Below are 20,184 nucleotides of genomic sequence, written 5' to 3'. Positions count from 1 at the left end.
TGTGCATTCATTCTCATCTCTTAGTCCATGTGCCAAACTAGTCACATAGCTTTCACCTACCCAAGGGAGACTGGAAAATTTAGTGGGATGTGTGAGTTAGGATTAAACCACAGAAGCAGAACCGGCAGGAGATGTATATATTAAGAGATTTATTACAAGAAATGGGTTTACGCAGTTGTGGGAGCTGGATAGGCAAGGCTGAAACCCACAAAGCAGGCCACCAGGAAGGGGAGATTACAAGTAGGCTGAAACTCATAGGTACTTTGGGCATTTGCAGCATAGCCTACAGCGGCTATTAACAGGACTTTTTTTTTTTTCTCTTTCTTTCAGGGAAATCTCAGCTTTGCTTTTTATCAGGCCTACACAAATTAGCCAAGATAATCTTCCTTATGTAAAGTCGAATGATGACGCACTTTTAATTGTATCTACAAACTCTCTTCACAGCAACACCTAGCATAATGTCTGATTGAACACTAACCCAAGTTGCCCAAATGACATATCACAAAAACCATTACCAGGGAGCATATGAAATAATAGGTGAGCTCTAATGACCCCGGCCAGAATATGAGATAATTATATTAGGTCTCACAAGGTATCATTTATTAACAGCTACAACAACAGAAAAAAAGATGTGAAAGGCCTGATGGGATCAATGGCCCTGTGAGTTTGTGTGCAACAAAGAAGAGAACCATCATTTAATTATATAATATGTTCATTTCATCATCTAGGCTGAATTAATAATTAAAGACATTTAATCTAGAAAAATTGTATCCAATTTTCAGAAACCTTCCAAGAACCAGCAAACACCTCATCATACCAACTTTTCCTAGCAGAGTTTGTTTTCATATTTTGTTGAATTGTGATACTAACTAAATTTCTACACATGATATTGTCTTTTTTTTAATTCTACCTATTTTGCTATGCTATTCATCTCCTCAGCATCTCATGCTTATTGTTAAATTCCTATTAGTCAGTGCAAACTAGCCTATTTCTTTTTTCTTACAGCTGTAGAACTCGCATTTTAGTGGAAGCTTAAATTCTGCCTCGTAATTATCTTTCTTCCTTTTCTTGTACCTCTTGGCATTGCCTTTATATTCTTTTGCTTCTCATTAGCAGCCCACTGAGCTGTATCACTTTCTCACAGCAGCAATGAGCAAGATAGCTTTAATTTAGTAACTTCTCATTGCTGCCAGCCAGTTGGTCCTCCCCATTGCCCAAGTCACAGCTGACATCACTGTTGTCAGTGTCACCTGGTAATGGCTGGTGGTGTTTCACATACCTCCCTATGTTCTGAAAGTAATATTTGCCAAGAATTGGCCAGACACTAAGGTGGATGGGACCAAGCAAATATTCCATCTGTTGCCTGTATTTGTTCTCTGTATACTGCCTGAGTATTACCTGAGGGGGAAAAAAAAGACACACTTCCACAAACATGAGTTCTAGTAGGGAAGGAGCCAAAAGCAGGCCCTTTCTGGCCAAGTTGTGCTAAACCTTTCTCTGTTGGAAGTTACTCTTTGCCAATCAGTCAATAAGTCAAAACTAAAAGCTGCAGGAGACAGACAAAGTGATGCAGAATTAATGAACTTCTTTGTGCCAAGGTACAAAAATAATATTTGGGAAGTAAACATTTTAGTTTTAAGGTCAAAGTTATTTCACCTTGGGACCACTATTAGATTAGCAAGTGATTTGTCAGTCACAGACAGCTGTTTTAGGTAGTCCTAAAGTGAAGTGATTGTACTCATTAAACCAAAGTATATACTTTTCCTTTATTACCTATTGGGTCAAGATCTTACCTTATTATAACACACCTGAATATAGATTTTCATTGCAGAATATAATTAGTGCATGGTCTATTGAGTAAGCAATATGAATTTTTAAAATTGTCTAAACACCTCTTTACATGCCAACTCTGGTGATAATTACCAAATGTCTATATCTAGAAAAACAGGCAATTCAGAAATATCAATTTGTGCTATTATTTATGATACACATGTGCTAGTTTTCCCTAAATATAGACATTTGGTATTATCACTGAGACTATTTGTTATAATTCCGAAGTAGATCCCAATGAAATAGAAATATAATTTATTTCGTAAAAATGTAAATGCTGAAAAATTCTCATTATCTTTCTGCAGAGTACAGTTCTTAGTTTCCTATTCATATTTCATGTAATAATTTTGGATTAGCCATCTGGTTTGTTGAGGGTTGAAAATCTGTTTAACACCAACGCAGAATTTTTGTTAAAAAATAAAACAAGACATACAGAAATCACAAATGTTTTCAGGTATTTCACAATGCTAATAATGAATAGCTTTTAGGATATGGCATGTAATTTGCGCTTTTATCTTTAGCACTTTCTTTTCTTTTCATTTGTATAATTTAGATTCGCCTTCAGCATACTTTTTAAGACTATTTTTCAGGGATGCATCAGTCTGAATGGTTGATATATAATAAATATTGCCAAAAAACTATGTTGGGCCACCCACATTTTTCCAGTACCACTCTTTCGCTTGTCCAAGTGGTTAGCTCAGTGGATTAGATAGAATATCCTGAGTGGATTAGATTTTCTTAATGACTCCAACTCTATAGCCCTGAGATTGAATTACTTCCTCTCTATCCATTTCTGCAAATGGATTTCAATGCTCTGCTACTCATCCTGGATAGAGGTGATTGGTTCACACTGGAGACTAGGAAGCGGAGTTTGCATTTATTGGTATAGATCCATCACTTCATCTGTGTGAAAGCCTTGAAGTATGTGCTGCATAAAAAGTTGACGAACAGACACTATCCGACTTCAAGACTTACTACAAAGCTACATTAATCAAAATAGTGTGGTATTGGTGAAAGACTAGACAAATAGATTAATGGAACAGAATAAAGAGCCTAGAAATAGGCCCACAGAAATGTAGCCAACTGATCTTTGACAAAGGAGCAAAGGCAATACAATAGAGAAAAGAGTCTTTCTTTATTATTATTATTATTATTATTATACTTTAAGTTTTAGGGTACATGTGCACAATGTGCAGGTTTGTTACATATGTATCCATGTGCCATGTTGGTGCACTGCACCCATTAACTCGTCATTCAGCATTAGGTATATCTCCTAATGCTGTCCCTCCCCGCTCCCCCCAGCCCACAACAGTGCCCGGAGTGTGATGTTCCCCTTCCTGTGTCCATGTGTTCTCATTGTTCAATTCCCATCTATGAGTGAGAACATGCAGTGTTTGGTTTTCTGTCCTTGTGATAGTTTACTGAGAATGATGGTTTCCAGTTTCATCCATGTTCCTACAAAGGACATGAACTCATCATTTTTTATGGCTGCATAGTATTCCATGGTGTATATGTGCCACATTTTCTTAATCCAGTCTATCATTGTTGGACATTTGGGTTGGTTCCAAGTCTTTGCTATTGTGAATGGTGCCACAATAAACATATGTGTGCATGTGTCTTTATAGCAGCATGATTTATAGTCCTTTGGGTATATACCCAGTAATGGGATGGCTGGGTCAAATGGTATTTCTAGTTCTAGATCCCTGAGGAATCGCCACACTGACTTCCACAATGGTTGCACTAGTTTACAGTCCCAGCAACAGTGTAAAAGTGTTCCTATTTCTCCACATCCTCTCCAGCACTTGTTGTTTCCTGACTTTTTAATGATGGCCATTCTAACTGGTGTGAGATGGTATCTCATTGTGGTTTTGATTTGCATTTCTCTGATGGCCAGTGATGATGAGCATTTTTTCATGTGTTTTTTTGGCTGCATAAATGTCTTCTTTTGAGAAGTGTCTGTTCACGTCCTTTGCCCACTTTTTGATGGGGTTGTTTGTTTTTTTCTTGTAAATATGTTTGAGTTCATTGTAGATTCTGGATATTAGCCCTTTGTCAGATGAGTCTTTCAACAAATGGTTCTGGGATAACTGGACATCCATCCACATGCAAAAAAAAAATACATCTAGATATAGATCTTACACTCTTCCCAAAAATTAAGTCAAAATGGATCACAGACATAAGTGTATAATGCAAAACTATAAAATTCCTAGAAGCTAACATAGGAGAAAATCTAGATGATCTTGGGTTTGACAATGACTTTTTAGATACAATGCTAAGGGCATGATGCATGAAAGAAACAATTGGTAAGTTGGACTATATTAAAATTAAAGTTTTCTGCTCTGTAAAAGACACTGTCAAGAGAGTAAAAAGACAAGCCAAAGACTGGGAGAAGATATTTGCGAAAGACATATCTGATAAATAGCTATTATCCAAAATATACAAAAAAACTCTTAAAACTCAACGATAAAAAAAAAACCAAAAATAGGCCAAAGGCCTCAACAGATACCTCATTAAAAAAGATATACAGATGGCAAATAAGCATATGAAAAAATGCTTCACATTATATATGTCATCTGGGAAATGCAAATTAAAATGAGATACCACAACATATCTATCAGAATGGACAAAATCCCATTATCAGAACACTGATAGCACCAAATACTGAGTTGAAGATATGGAACAACAAGAACTTTCATTCGTTGCTGGAGGGAATGCAAAACAGCACAGCCACTTTGGAAGACAGTTTGGCAGTTTTATAAACAACTAAACATACCCTTATCATATGATCCAGCAATTGCACTCCTTGATTTTTACCCAAAGGAATCAAAAACTGATTTCCACATAAAAGCTTGCACATGGATGTTTATATCAACTTCATTCATAAGTGCCCAAACTTGGAAGCAACCAAGATGTCCTTCAGTAAGTGAATGGGTAAATAGGCTGTGGTATATCTAGATAATGGAATACTTTTCAATGCTAAGAAGAAATGCACTACTAAGCCATGGAAAGATGTGAAAGAAACCTTAATATAGATCACTATGTGAAAGAAGCCAATCGGAAAAGGCTACACTGTGTGATTCTAACTGTATTACATTCTAGAAAAGGCAAAACTATGGAAACAGTAAAAAGACCAGTGGTTGCTAAGAGTTAGTGGGGTGAGAGGGATGAGTAGCTAGAGCACGGAGGATTTTTAGGGCAGTGAAAATACTCAATATGATATTGTAATGAGTGGATACATGTAATTACACATTCTTCTAAACCCATAGAACATACAATACCAAGTGCAAACCCTAATACAAACTCTGAACTTTGAGTGATAATGATGTTATCAATTGCAACAAATGCACCACTCTTGTGGGTTATGTGAATAATAAGGGATGCTATACATGTGTAGGGGTAGGGGAAATATGGGATATCTCTGGTACCTCCTCTCACTGTTGCTATAAATTTAAAACTTCTAAAAAATTATGTCTTAAAAATAAAGTGGGTATTCAGTGTTATTCTTATATTTGATAAACCATATTCTTACCAGCAATACCTTTTCCACTGATGGAAAGAAACAGGTTGCTACCTGTGGATGTGAGTGTCCGTGACTCTATCTCAAATCATTGACCCACATACTGTTGTATCTTGCTGAATTATTTTTGTCATCATTCATTGCGCCTGACTACAAAATTAGTCTGGATAGAACATCTGGATAAAGCATTCCACTCATCCAAGCATTAAGCAGAGTAGATGTGGGTATTCAATTCTGAAGACCAAACTTTGGCTCATCTGAATATGAGGTTAAAAAAATTATTTGGGGGGAAATATCAGGCCCACTCAACACAGATGTGGAATTCTGTGAAGTACTCATTAAAATGCCACCTGTAGAAAATGCATCTTTGAAGGGAAAAACTCAATGGAATTGAAGAGACTGTGTCTGGGCTCCTGTTCTTGTTGAGACTTGGCCCAAAGCTGGGTAAGATAACCAGGAGAAACAGGTTGGCTTTTCATAAGGCTTTGAAATATGCCTGGTTTCCTTTTGATATGGAGAAGAATAGTCAGTTTTGTTTCATGATCTGTCATTTAACCATCTAACCTCTGACAAGGCTGAGGCCAGGGAGGCAGGGAGTTGCTTCTTCACATGCATAAGCCTAAGTTTTCTTTATTCTCTTTTATTTTTGAGATGGGCCTGCTCTGTGGCCCAGGCTGGAGTGCAGTGGTCTGTCTCAGCTCTGCAACCTACACCTCCCAGGTTCAAGCAATTCTCCTGCCTCAGCCTCCTGAGTAGCTGGGACTACAGGTGTGTGCCACCATGCTCGACTAATTTTTGCACACACACACACACACACACACGTACAGAGAGAGAGAGGGATAAAGATGGGGTTTCACCATTTTGTTCAGGTTGGTCTTGAACTTCTGACCTCGAGAGATCTACCTGCCTTGGCCTTTCAAAGTGCTGGGATTACAGGCCTGAGCCACCATGCCAGGCCCCCACACATAAGTTTTCTAAGGGTGTTTTGAGAAAATGTAGGCATGGGTACTTATTCCATTCAAAAAGAGATTCAGAATACAGACTTACATACTTCTCAACCTTTGAATTTTGTTTTCTCTATTTCCTCCTTAAACTTTCTAATTGAGAAAGGAGTGAAGAATGATCCATATATTACATATAGGACAACTCTTACAGTGTTCTCAGTAATGGGTCATTTTTGTCTTGATGATGTTAATTTGGCTAAGCTGGAAAGTAAAGAAGGTATATAAATGAATTAAAAGACCAATAAATGGATGTATGTGAAGACTAAGCATTCCTACCCAAAGCTGCATACAGGTAGTGAGGTGTTGCAGACAACACTGACTATTTGATGACAACACTGAGCGATTAGCACTAAATTAGTCTCTTGCTGCAGGTAAAGACACATCAAGTCCTTGGGCACATCAGAAGGCACAGAGTCATTGTAGCAATAAAATATGATGGGACAGTCATGGTCATATCAGAGAGGAATATTCTAATCAAAGATATATAGAATGTTCATATTCTACTCCTTTTCACAGGAAAAAATGATTCTTGTCTCCATTGCCTTTATTGGGGATAATTCCTCTCACTGATTGATTAGGAATATGAAGATAAAAGATATGATCCTTCAGATCATATCTGAAGGATATGATCAGAGCTTATAAGATCTCAGGAAGTGTGTAAATACATTTGACAGTGGATCTGAAATGGTTTCTGCCCTTCATTCTTAACTATTTCTTTCAAGGGATTTGGTACACTTAAAACAAGTTTCTGCATTTTCTTCTGGGAGATGATGATATTCTCTTACCTAAATGGTGAAGGAACTACAGTAGAAGGGAATGGAATGGCTGGGTGAAAAGCAGTATTACCAACACTCTCAGGCAGGATAATTGTGGTTTGGAGCAGTGTAATTGAATTTTCATGGGCCCAATATTTTCTGAATATTAATTTCAAGGCTGAGCTAAAGGGTTTGAGCTTAAATAAAGTGATTCTGTGATTCTGTCATGTGAATACTTACTTGGTTCCTATCAGTGTTCTACCCTCTTCTTTGCTATTCTTAAAATAGTGCAGTGTTTTGCACACAGTATAGACTGTACATACTGGTTTATATCGATGGAAATGGCAGCAAAGGGCATTACTGGTTCAGAAAGTTTGAACCAGTCTGTTGCTAAGTCTAAGGTGCTTAATTTTCTGTAACTCTTCCATTTGGACTCTGTTTCATTTTTCTTGTCTGTAATGTCTACACTGGATTGTTTCTCCAGAGGCAGGAGTATCAAGATTGAGACCCTAAGCAGTGTAGCCTTCCCTGTAAGTTCTTTCAGTTTAAGTACAACCAGTCAGCTGTACAAAGTCCAGCAGGGAAACATCCTTAGAAGTATCTGTATGCCAAAATATATTTTTAAAGCTTATTCTATTTATAATCTCTAATCCTTCATCTCAAGGCTGTAAGACACTGTCCTTTTATTTGAAAGCTGTTCTTTTGAGTACTGATTTTAGAACCAAAGTCTCAAAGCTTCATAGAAGGCATTCTTTTTCCTAGCTGTAAGCTGTGGAGTTGGTTTTAATAGTACGTCAATTGTAAAGCTGCACTAGCTATTGCAGGCTATGGCTAATTCAAAACTAAATCAGATTGAGAATACCATTTGGTGTGATTATATCATTAAACCACAATTGTCTACCTTCATGCATTCCTGGGCTTAGTATTGGTGTTGACAATAATACAAATCATAATATCTTTTTCACAAGAAATGCAAAGCTCTTTAAAATGGTCTCATTATAGCATCCCTGTGAAGAACTCAGAAAATACCTTTATCTGTGTTTCCCCAGTTGAAGACAGTGATTATCACTGAATCAAAACATGAAGCAAGTTCCCAGAAGTCAGGGTTTTTAGCTCTGGAATGAGTGTTCACTTCACTTAAAGCAAATAAAGTGAAACTAGATAAAAACATAATTTTATAATCTTATTATTCTAATATTATGACTATTTTTATGTTACTGATAGGTTCCTTTTCTAAAAAGAAATACTATCTATTTGAGTGTTAAATACCAAAACTTAAATGGTATTCTTGAGGCAATAGCAAAGCCTAACTTAACCTTGAATAGTACTGATGTAATGTTTTAATCAGATATAAATGCTCTTTAACTTTTTCCTACTCGTCTCTATTTTAGAGATGCAGTTCTACCTCCTTGTGACTGAAATTGTCAATTCTTAGAGCTGCTCAGGCCAAGTTAAATACGTGATAACACTCTAAGGAGAGAAGTGGCCATATCCAGACCAAATTATCAGAATGCTTTTTATCCTCCATCGCATCTTTAAATTGAGTGCCATTAATACCTAGATTAGTAACCTCAAAAAGCGGGCTGCACGAGATAGGAATTCTGCTCCCAAGGTACTGCATGATTATGTTGTGAGATATTTGCAGAGAGGTTTATTTTGGGCTGGGTGAAATTAGCATCTTTGTTTACAAGAATATCATCTCACTGATAATGTACATGCCTAATAACCAGCATTTCTTAGACTTTTATGTTGCCCTTAATTAGACTCTTCAAAGTTAATTAGGGGAACAAATGGTACTTTTTGTTCTTTTAAGTCCCCTTTAACAGCTTTCTCACACATAAAATGTTCCCCCATTTATAGGTAGTTTGGCTTCTGCTTTAAACCTGCTGGTTAACTGCTCATTGGTTGACTCCTCCTTCATTCACAGAGTGAAAACCACACTATTTTCGAGGTGCCTCTGATCCCCCCTCTTTTCTTTCTTCCAATTTTCAACCATTAATATGGTTCATTTTTAGGTAAAAAATTATTCATTAATTTTTTTTGTTCTTGTTTGGGAACAGCATTTTGCTCAAGGCTTAGAAACTGGCAAAACTAAATTTGTGAAACACTAGCACATGCAGGAAGACTAGGAAAGCTTTTGCCTTAGAAATTGCACAGAAAAATCGAGTTTCCACACCCCTGCTCCTGGACTTGGGGTGGGGGTGGTGGTGGCGGTGGTGGTGTGGGATGTAACACTGTTTTCATTTGAATTAAAATAAAAATGATCGGCCTCATTTTGATACCATTCTACTTTTGAGTATTTTTCTTTATTTCTGTTCAAAAAAGGGCTTATTGCATACAGAAAACTGGCTCTCAAAGTAATAAGCTAATCCATGGATGTGAGATTTTTCAGCCATGCTGTCTGTCTGCTTTGTGCCACTAATGGTAATATAAGACTATTAGAAGTGAACCGAGTAAATGAGAAATAGTCTTTGCATTAGAGCGGGAGTCTGTCACTCTTCTGGCAACCCTGCCGAGAGCTACACATCAAAGCCACCACACTGTGCTAATAGTGTCACTTATCCCACAGCCTTTACACTGTCCCATATGCAGTTACTATGCAGGGGGTGTGCACATGAGGGTGAGAGGGGAGTTGACAACGTGCTAGAAGAAACCGTAGGAGATAAACTGAATGTGATTTATCACCTCTAATCCTTGCAATGGAAAACATTTAGGAAGAGCAAATAATTGAGGTCTTTCAGAAATATGCTTTTATTGAAAAAAAATCCTTGAATTAATTGGAAACCTAAAAATGGAGGATTAAAATATTTTTTTAAAAAGTCATGAGAAAATCTTTAATGTATTTAAATGATTGGAAGAAAGAAATTATGCTTTAAAGTAATCTCCTTAAAACTACTTAGTTTTGATTATATGCCTGAAAGAATGCTAAAAAAAAACACCTTTCATTATTGTTTTTGTATATGGCAACCACAATTACGGATATCTACATAACTCAAGTTGCTGAAACAAAAATATTTCCATTAAACTGGAAGCAATCAGTGATGATATATCTATATTCTACTTATTACCATCTTCCTTACTGGGCTAATACTATTTTTGTTGTATTTGATTTTTTTAGTCGTTGTTGTTTGTATATTTAGTAATCACTGAATGGCACCAGATTGACAGGTTGGAAAGGTGAGAACTATGCAGACAGCATAGAGAAGTCAGGCACAGCTCTTCCAGCCATAGACGGCAAAGCGGACCTCTTGTGCCCTTAACTGAGCTCTGCAAAAGGTGGCTGGTACCTGCTCCAGAATCTCTCTGCAAGGTCTTGGCTAAATACAATGGCCTTATTTCTAGGTCATTCAATTCAATCATTTTCCCAGGAACTGAGCTGGCTATAAATGCTTCTGGAGTCTTTAAAACCGTCCAAAGCATTTGGGGAAAATGGGAAGGAGAAATTCAAATGGCTGAGTTGAAGCATACCGTTATGTTTCAAACATGCAGAGAGTTAGTGTAAAAGATTTTCCAACAATATTTCTGTGACCCAGGAGAATAAAAAATGAGCATTTCAGAAAAAAAAAAATCACCAATGGATAGAAAAAGATGATTGCAAACAAATGAACAAACAGCCTTCATTCCTTCAAATTACTCCAAGACCTCTTTAGCAGAGTTTTGGGAATGACACCAGTTTTCCTCTCATTTGGAGGTCAAATCTGACAATTACAACTCATTGGGATGGAACTTTTAAGCAGCAAAGGAAGAAATCATAGCAAGGGTGTCCTGAAGTTTCCACATTTTAAATCTGGAGGAGTTTTTGAGTCCATGTTTTGTTTCCTGTTTAATCTTATAATCTTAACATATAAAATGATTCTATTTACAGACCATGTAGGGGCTTTGACTTCACAAAGATGCATCAAGTGAAAATCTCTTAACAAACACAAGGAAAGAGAAGTTTTAAACAGCAGAAAAAGGAAAAGATGAAAAACTTTTGGGGCCTTTCAGTCTACACAGGGAAACCTGTGGTCTGACAGTGAGCTTCCATGTGGCAAAATATAAAAATGAAGTGAATTTTGTCAACTACAGAAAACCTGCTCCTCTCCCATAGTCTCATCTCAGTTAACAGCATCATAGCCTACCAAAGCTTGAACCATCATCATACCTTCCTTTGTCCTAACCTTCTCTTCCTTACCCATTCTGCATCCAAGTCCTACTGATTCCTCCTCTTAAGTATCTCTTAATTTTATGTCTCAGTCCTCACTGCCACTGCTTTGTTTTGGGAGTGACTGTACGTTTGAAACCTTATTCTTCCTTCTTCATGCTCCTCATCCAGTCTCGTAAGTTATAGAACATGCATGTGTATACTCTTAGTGATTGATGGCAGGGGGCTTCTGCTTCATGATTTTTTTTCTGGGAGGAACTACGTATTAGTTGGTCTCCTCAGTGCTAGTTCATACTGTCAGCTGTCCTCTCTGAAATCACAAGGCTGGTGCTAGAGTGTACTATGCTACTATTGCATCATCTCTAATGGCTTCTGGGAGAGCAACATTCATCATGATCAACACTTCCCCAGTCTTTCCCTCTACAAACCTTGCCACCTTCATCTCTTCTCATCTCCCACATGCCCCCTACGCTTCAGTGACGAGGAGCTTCTCACTATTCTCTGAATATGCCACTCTTTCAAACTCTGTTTTCCCAGATGCTGTTACTTTTCCTGGAGTGCCCGTCCCTCTTTTCTCTGCACAGTAAACTCCCACTTATACTGTAAGACCCAGCTCAAATGCCATCTTTTCTCTGAAAACTCTCCCACTCCTGTGAAGAAAAGCTATACTCTCCTATTCAGAGATCCACTGGCCTTTTGTGGACACCCGTATTTGATAGCTATAGTTAGTGCCATCCGCAGACCTGGATGAGAAGGGCACTGATTTAAAGGTCTCTGGCCCTCCTCTAGCTGGAGAGATGATCTTGGGGTCCAAGGGGTGTGCTACCCAAAGTCCTAGCCTCTCTCTTTTTAAATCATGCTCTGAATACCTGGGATTATAAAACTCTCTACCCAAACAGTAACAATCCCCTTGGAGAAACTGCCTGGAATCCTTTTCCTGGGTCTTTGCATCTGAGAGTTGTCCATGTAGTTGGTGCAAGCACCACTAGGTCTGAAGGATGAAGAGAATGTGTATTGTGGATGGAGATTAAACTTGTTGCCTAGCGTGTCCACATGCATGTGTCCAAGGGCTTTCATGGTAAAAGGCAGAATGGGGAATTGGGTAGTGAAAGAATTAGGGAGCACTACAGGCCTGGGCCTGGAGGGCAGTTTCTTTGATGGTATTTTTTCTAGCCTTGATCTCTAAAGAATCCAGGAATTCTAAACTTGAACCTGGTAGGTCATATTGTTAAGAAGGTATATTTGTCAAGGCATCAAAATAAAACATATTTTACTCAATTGTTTGTTAGCTTAATTCATAACTTTTAAATATTTAGGCATGTGGTATGTGGGCCTCTATTCATATTCATTCTCAGGTCTAGCAAATGTTAGGAATGGGCCTGCTTGTAGCATAATTATTTCTTCACATCCTTATCTCTCTGACTGGCCTGTGAATTCTGGGAGGGCTGGGACTGCTTTTTTGTCTTTCTTAATCTTTTTATCCAATAGTTAAACATCTTGCTTGGCAAAGACTAATCTTTTAAAATATATTTGTTAATACAAAGATTACATTCATAATATTTAGTTTATAAAAGCAAGAATGTGTATGACACACTTCAAAGAACAATGTTGAGACTGGTTAAAGGGAAAAAACTCTGTGATAACTTCATAAAATGATGAGGAGTACAGTTGTTTTTAGACAATAAAAGAGTGATACGTGACATTAGAAGTTAGAATATAAAACATGCAGTTAATTAGCTCCAAAACTGATCCTATGTCCTCAAATTCTCTAACGAGTAACTCTACAATAGCATATTGTAAATAAAAGCCATGCATATTCAGCCACCTCTGTGAATGGAAAAAAGGGAAAAGAGTTTAACAACAGTTAAACATCTACTCCAAGATAGACACTCTTTCAGCTGTTCTATACACACTCTTATTTAATCCTCAGAACAACACACTGAAGCATGTACTATTACCCCTATTTTATGGATGAGGGAATTAAAATTCAGTAAATTTCAATAACTTGCCCAAGGCCACAAAATGTGTAATTAGCAGAGCCAAAATTTGAACCCAGGTGTAAAGCCTATGCTCTTTTGATCAGAGCTACAGTAACAAAGATTATTAGCATGTATTTGCCTTGGAAATTGTCAACCATCAAGACTTGAGACTTTTGGTACCATTGAGACAAATATTGAGCCCACATCGATGAAGCATTATTCTTTCAGAAAACAACAATTTGCATGTGTTCTATATACAGAACACCAGGTAAGGCACTATGAAGAACTATAAAAGAAATATATACATACATACATAGATGTACACATATGCATATATATGTGTGTGTGTGTGTCCATTTCTCAGTTGTTTGACTATTAATTGGAACCTTTAATTAAGAGTTCTACTTCTATAAGAAAAAGGAAAATAATGATAAAACCAAATTGTAACAGCACATAGTTTTTGGAGTATATTCTACTGTTGAAAAATCAGTCAACTCAACCTCTTATCCCTACTACATATATAGTTTCACTACTGAATGCGAATAATTTCATATATGCTATGGTAATCTTGAGTACCATGATATTCTTAATCATCAAAATCTGAATCATGTTTACTAAAACTTACAGGGGTAGGAAAACATATTTATAAATGTATTTGAGGAAAATTGTTATAAGAAAATGAAAAGTTTTATTTATCTTTCAATCTTACCCTTACTGGGGTCTTTATTTCTTTTCTAGCTTTAAAATGTCTAGTCAAAGTGAAGCATTTCTCTCAAATCTATTGACAAAATTTCTTAAAAGTCATTATTACAATTCTCATTGCACAGAGCTGCACACACATCATGAGATGAAGGTATAAGAATACATTTTTCAATAGCTTTGATCCCTATGTGTGGCTACTGACATTTATAATAATTTACTATTAATGTATCTTTTCTCAAAAATATATTTTGCAATTTTATACTTCTAAGACTGATTATTCATGTATGAACCTATAACTTGGGGGATGACAGGAGCAAGTTTTCAGTGTTCATGGCACATCTTCTCCTTGGGCAGAATAGTAAGCTATTTATATCTTGGGATATCCAATATCACAATTAGATTCACTCACTCTTTGAACTTGTCTCCTTGTTTACCCGCACCATTTCAACTCCTGTACCCTACACTGAATGTTATCTGAAATCCCACTTCTGGAATGTAATTTATCTAGCTTGGATCCTATTAAAATGGAAATATAACCAAGAGTGAAAAGAATGAGTGAATAAGAAAATGAATGAAAAGATAAAATTGCTATTGAGTCAGATTTTTTTCCTGACAATTGTCCTTGATAGTGAGGACAAAGGCCTAGGTTCGATATGATTGAAGAGATTAAAAAGGAGAAAATTCTAGGAAACACGGATCCACAGAAAGAGTAGTTTAAGAATTATTTAAGAAACACCTGGCCAATTATTCACTTTTTCAAAAATTGATATGAGTGATCATTTCTATTTCATCTGTGGTTATAGATTGCACATTACTTCTGCCAAACACAAGCCATTTGATATAGGAGGGAATAGTGGTCTCTGGACAAAGAAACTTTCAAGTGTCAACCCCTTAGTTTAGAATACTTACCCTGCTCTGCCAAACCAAGTGTCTCCATGTCTAATTTTTGTCCTTCATTCACTGGAGAACACAAAGTCCTTTGATGTTTCTTGGGTCCAGGAGAGAAAATGTTGAAAGGAAAAAATACAAAATTGAGAAGCCCTTGTAGCACCACCTTCTTGAATTTTCTTCTCAACTTCCTCTTGCCCCCTTTTCTCCATGTTTCTTTTATTTTATTTATTTTTTTATTTTACTTTAAGTTCTGGGATACATGTGCACGTTTCTTTTAATATGGGTTTTTAAGGGAGTTTTTCTCTCTCTAAAGGACTACAAATAAAAATACACAGCATTTGGGTCCTAAATTCATTTAATAGATAAACTTTCTCATTCAATGGCTCATTGAACAATGTGACAATGAATCTGTTGTAGCTGGGGCCACTATGACAAAATATTATAGACAGAGTGGCTTAAACAACAGACATTTATTTCTCATAGTTCTGGAGGCTGGAAAGTCCAAGATGGAGGTGCTGGCAGATTTGGTTCTGGGTGAGGGCTCTCTTTTGGCTTGCATACAGATGTCTTCTCACTGTATCCTCACATGCCAAGAAGAGGAATCTCTGATGTCTCTTCCTTTTCTTATAAGGGCATTAATACCATCATGGGGGTCCACGCTCATGACCTCACCTAAACCTAATTACCTTCAAAAAGGCCCATTTCCTGATACTGCTTTTGCTATTATTAATAGGACTTCTTTCTCAAATGTTGAACCACATAGACTTCTGCTTTTCTTGTTCTACTCTCATAATTCGGTGGGTACTGCACTACAGATTTTGTTTTCAGTTCACCTTCCAAGCTCTCTTTATTTCTTCTTTGCAAAATCTCTCCCCATTTTTCTCTTACTTTCCTACTTACTCTTACATTAAATCTGTTTTCTATAAGGGGCAATTATCAGTCTTAACCAACATTCTGTTTAATACAGTGTCATGTAGGAAAAATAAATTATTGATATAGATTTATTATCTAAGAATTTATTTTCAATCTTTTTTGAATCCCATTAAAGTTCAATGATAGCATTTTAAAACTTGACTAGGTCTTAAAAATCATCAATCAATTAAACATATGCTCATTATACAGATAAGGACACTAAGATATACAGAAGTGAAATAACTTTCCAATGGTCATATACCAGAACTAGAACACAGTTCTTCACAGCAGTATTCTTTGTCTAGTCATTATTGCAGTGTTTTATTTCTCCAAATTTTTTTTTCTCTTTCCAAATTTGGCTGTTACTTCCATTGGGAAGCATTGAATTAAGTCTGAGGTTTAGGTGCAATTATGCCTGGGTAGATCAGGTTGGACTACACTAGTGATGAAAATTAGCACTAGTGTGTGTGTTGGGCTTAAAATAAGTGAAGACTAATGGAAATCATCCAGTGCACCTAAAAGCAATTTAACATTCCCTTCTCTTTGCTTTGGTTTGAAAGTAATCTATATATGTGGGGAGTTCTGAGTGAATCTAAAAAAGGCAGGTGCTTACATTCTCTGAAGCTACAATTAAAAACAACCTTGTTTCTCATGGGCTTGGGGTATAAGATACACATACCATACACATACATTTCTATTTGAGTATAAAAATTGTAAGTGTGTGTGTGTCTGCATGTGTGGGTATTTAAGGTGTTATGGACTATGTTTGAATCAACTTGACTCCAACCATATGGGATTTGTAGAAATAAAAGGTGGAAGAAATATGTAGTTCATGCAAATTCACTTAAAAATTAAATTTGGATGGGTCAATTATCTGTAAATAAGAATCAACTACATTGTTCAGGTATACATTTCAGTCTCATCTTCCTTCTTACCCTGAAACCAAAATTAGCACCTCATTTTTGAATTAAGACTCTGAAAAGATTAGCTTTCTGTAATGATTGGGGTAGAGACTGAAGCGGAGATCTAAAAGGCATGTGTTTCAGAATTAAATACTCAGGAAATTTCCATATAGCAATTATTCTGAACCTTATAGATTTGGTGGCTGTTGCAGAATACTCAAGCATACAGATAACTCTCTAATGGTAAAAGATGAATGTAAAAGCTATTCAATTTTTAAATATTTTTCTTTCATTTATCTTTGAGCTCTTTCTCTCCTATCTCCCTCTTGCTCATTGCACTCCAGATAAATTGACCTTTTTACTGCAGCATGTGCTGTTCCCTTGCCTAGAATGCTATTCCTCCAGAAGGTCACATGGCTTATAGTCTCACATTAAGCACCTGCTCAAGAATCACACACTCAGAAAAGCCTTTGTTGACCATAGTCTCAAAAGTAGCATCCCAACACTCTTAATTCTTTCTCCCTGCTTTATGTATTGTCATAGTATTTATCACTAACAATTTTTAATATGTTGTTTTGGTCATTTATTTTTGTCTGTTGTTCCAGTAGACTGTAAGTTTAATGAGAATGGTGACTTTGTTTGTTCCCTTCTTATCTCTGGGGCCCAGAAAAGTGGCTGTTCTAAGAGCTAAAAAAGAAAACCCATTTTTAAATATGGGAATATTTCCTGAATGAATATTATCTATTTCACCTTCATAGGGCACCTGCCACATGTGGGGGACATGTGCCTCGGAAGGAATCCTGGTTAGAAGCTGCGATATCTATTCTTTTTCTAAAACTTCTTTTTCTTTCAAAGAAGTTGAATCTGAAGAATTTTGTAACTTTGGATTCAGTTTTTTACTATCAAATTAAAGCTAAAAATGCTGCCAGGAAGGAGGGAAAGCCAGATTGGAGGGGGAGGAGGCGAGAGGTAGAAGAAGGGGAAGCAGAGAGTTGGGGGAGGAGATGGCTGAAAGATCCAGGAAACCTGAGGAGAGGCAACAAAAACCAATTAAAGTTAATGAACTACAGCTAAGCTTTTTATTTTAGTTTTTTCCCCCTCACAGTATACCAGCCTTAACTTGGAATTATTTTTCTTGGAGAGACACTTTCAAAAAAGTAGACTATTTCCTCCCTACCCCCATGCTCAGAAAAATAATATAACACTTTAATCAACAAAAGCATGAGGGTATGTTTTGTGCAGCTATCTAGTGGATTTGTCACTTGGCCTTCAGCCTTGGTTCTACCACCTACTAAATTCTGGCAAAATCCCAGAATGTCACAAATCTTGTTCTCCTCTATCTTCACATAAGCTGAAAGTCGGCCCTACCGAGTAGTTATCTGGAGGCAGGAGGCGGAGGTCCAATTGTAGTATCTAATATTAGAAATAGAGACGCCTCCAATGGTTTTTGGCAGACTGAGCCTACAAAGAGTGGCTCTGGCTCTCCTACTCAAACGTCTTAAATAGTTTATATATCTGTTTGATTAATTTGGCTGGAAACATGATTGCAGTTAATGTATTAGGTATAAAAGTTTAGAGGAAGAGTCTTATGTCAATGATACCCATTTTCTAGAATAACTTATTCTATCAAGCCAGCCATGTTTAAATGATGAATCCTACTGATAATAAAAACCTACCTTATATTTATTATTTTTTATTATCCACAGAACCCCCCCTCCCAAATTTGAATATGAATGAAATGTACTTCACTAACATTTTCTATTCATTCAACATTTTGGCAAAGTATCACATTCAAATTTATGATTCCATTCTATAATGCAAAAGTGGTATATACTGATCTAAATTATTTCAAGATATTTTAAAATCTGAGCCTTTGACACTCAGGTTTCCCACTTGAAATAGAGTTTCAAATGCTCTGCTTTCAAATAATTCTTCTTAAACCTTTTGCCTTCACCTCAGGCTTGAAATCATAGAATTTTTTTTCTATGTTATTTCTCAGCTTCCCATTTAATTCTATTCATTTCTTTTTTGACTTTTAAATGATATATAATAGTTGTCTTTTCTCAAAGAGTTTAAAAGTTATGAAGGTAAGGGTGGTCTTACTAAATATTTGGCTGAATGCTGGCTTCTCTCTCCATCTACCCAGTCTCTTCTCTATGTTTGACAGTTGCGTCAGAATCTCACGGTGCTCACTATTGCTTAAGGAAGCACATCCTTTGTTGGGAAAATCGAATGCTTAGAAAGTTGGTGAAAAACACATATACCATAACTTCTACTCATTGATCTTGGCTCACTTGTTGATTCATTAACTCATTCATTTATACATGCACTTAATAATCATCTGTGAAAATTCTACCACATATAGAGGCTGACACAGCTCAAGGCCCTAGAGGGTCACAAAATTATACTATTCTGGTACACACTACCTTCCTTTTCTGAGTGGGAAAGAGAAAAAACTACATTTGTAAATATAAATATTCCCACTTCTACTTATCCTGACACAATATAATTTTAAATTCTATTCTGTTTCTGGTCACTCTCCTCCAGAAAAGCCTTTGTATGTCAATGTCCCACTTAAAATGTACATCCAAATATGAGTGGGCTTTTTTCACATTTAAAGAAGAGTAAAACTGTTACCTCCCACATTTGAACACATGCTTTTTCTTTATATAAAAAATATAAAAGGGCTTTTTTCTTTCATATATTTCAGTGTTGGTCATCATTTACTTTTATATGATCTGAAAACTTTAGATTTTGAAATCAAAATAAAGTACAATTAGGTCAGAAATTCTCCATGTTGCTTTTGTATAGTGTGTGTGTGTGTGTGTGTGAGAGAGAGAGAGAGAGAGATTAACGCAACCCTCAATTTTGTTTTTAAAATTTTTCCATATTAAAGTTCATCTTGTCAAATGATTATTCTTCCTACCTATATAGAGTGTGCTTATAACTAATGTAAATAAGATGAGCATTCCACTTACTGACAGTAAAAAATATAAACAGATAATTTACAAAATAGTGAAGAGTAATGTCTAATACACATAATACAAATTTAGTCCTCAATTACAATAAAAATGTAAAGTGAAAGCTTAATAAAATATAATTTTTTACTCACCAAATTGCCAAAGGTTGATTACTTTGTTTTCAAATGTTGATTCAATACTCAAGGTAAGGAAACTAAATGCATTTATTTATTACTTGTTTAGGTATAAGTATAGTCATTACAATCTTTTCAGAAACCACTGGAAAATAAAGAGGAAGAGGTGATCATTAATAACATTCCTTGGGTCATATTCTAATAATATGAATGAGAAATATAATTAATAATTTATGCACAAAACAGTTTAGCATTATTTATGACAATAAAATTTCAAAGTAGTTGGACATCCAACAATAAGAAAATGAATAAATGGGTCATACATACCACCAATGAAACACTGCAGTTATTTACTGCCATTTAAAAATATTTAATAACATGAAAGACGCTTTCATTATAATCTTGAGAAGACAATAAGATATTAAATTATATTTAAACTGTAATTTTCATGAAT

The 20,184-nt window shown here is 36.1% G+C and overlaps 1 long non-coding RNA gene across 1 annotated transcript in view; it reads right to left on the bottom strand.

The window, feature by feature from the left end:
- Window positions 1-19,863, bottom strand: part of LOC134731742 (uncharacterized) — a 30,406-nt gene extending 10,543 nt beyond the window's left edge. Inside the window, exons 1-2 of the long non-coding RNA XR_010114286.1 lie at window positions 19,749-19,863; window positions 14,841-14,919 (exon numbers count right to left, since the gene is read on the bottom strand). This is a non-coding gene — a long non-coding RNA (uncharacterized lncRNA). The remainder of the gene's footprint in view (window positions 1-14,840; window positions 14,920-19,748) is intronic.
- Window positions 19,864-20,184: the final 321 nt, after the last annotated feature.

Source organism: Symphalangus syndactylus, chromosome 11, assembly GCF_028878055.3.
Source record: "Symphalangus syndactylus isolate Jambi chromosome 11, NHGRI_mSymSyn1-v2.1_pri, whole genome shotgun sequence".
Classification (NCBI taxonomy): domain Eukaryota; kingdom Metazoa; phylum Chordata; class Mammalia; order Primates; family Hylobatidae; genus Symphalangus; species Symphalangus syndactylus.
This window is presented reverse-complemented; position numbering and strand designations above follow the sequence as displayed.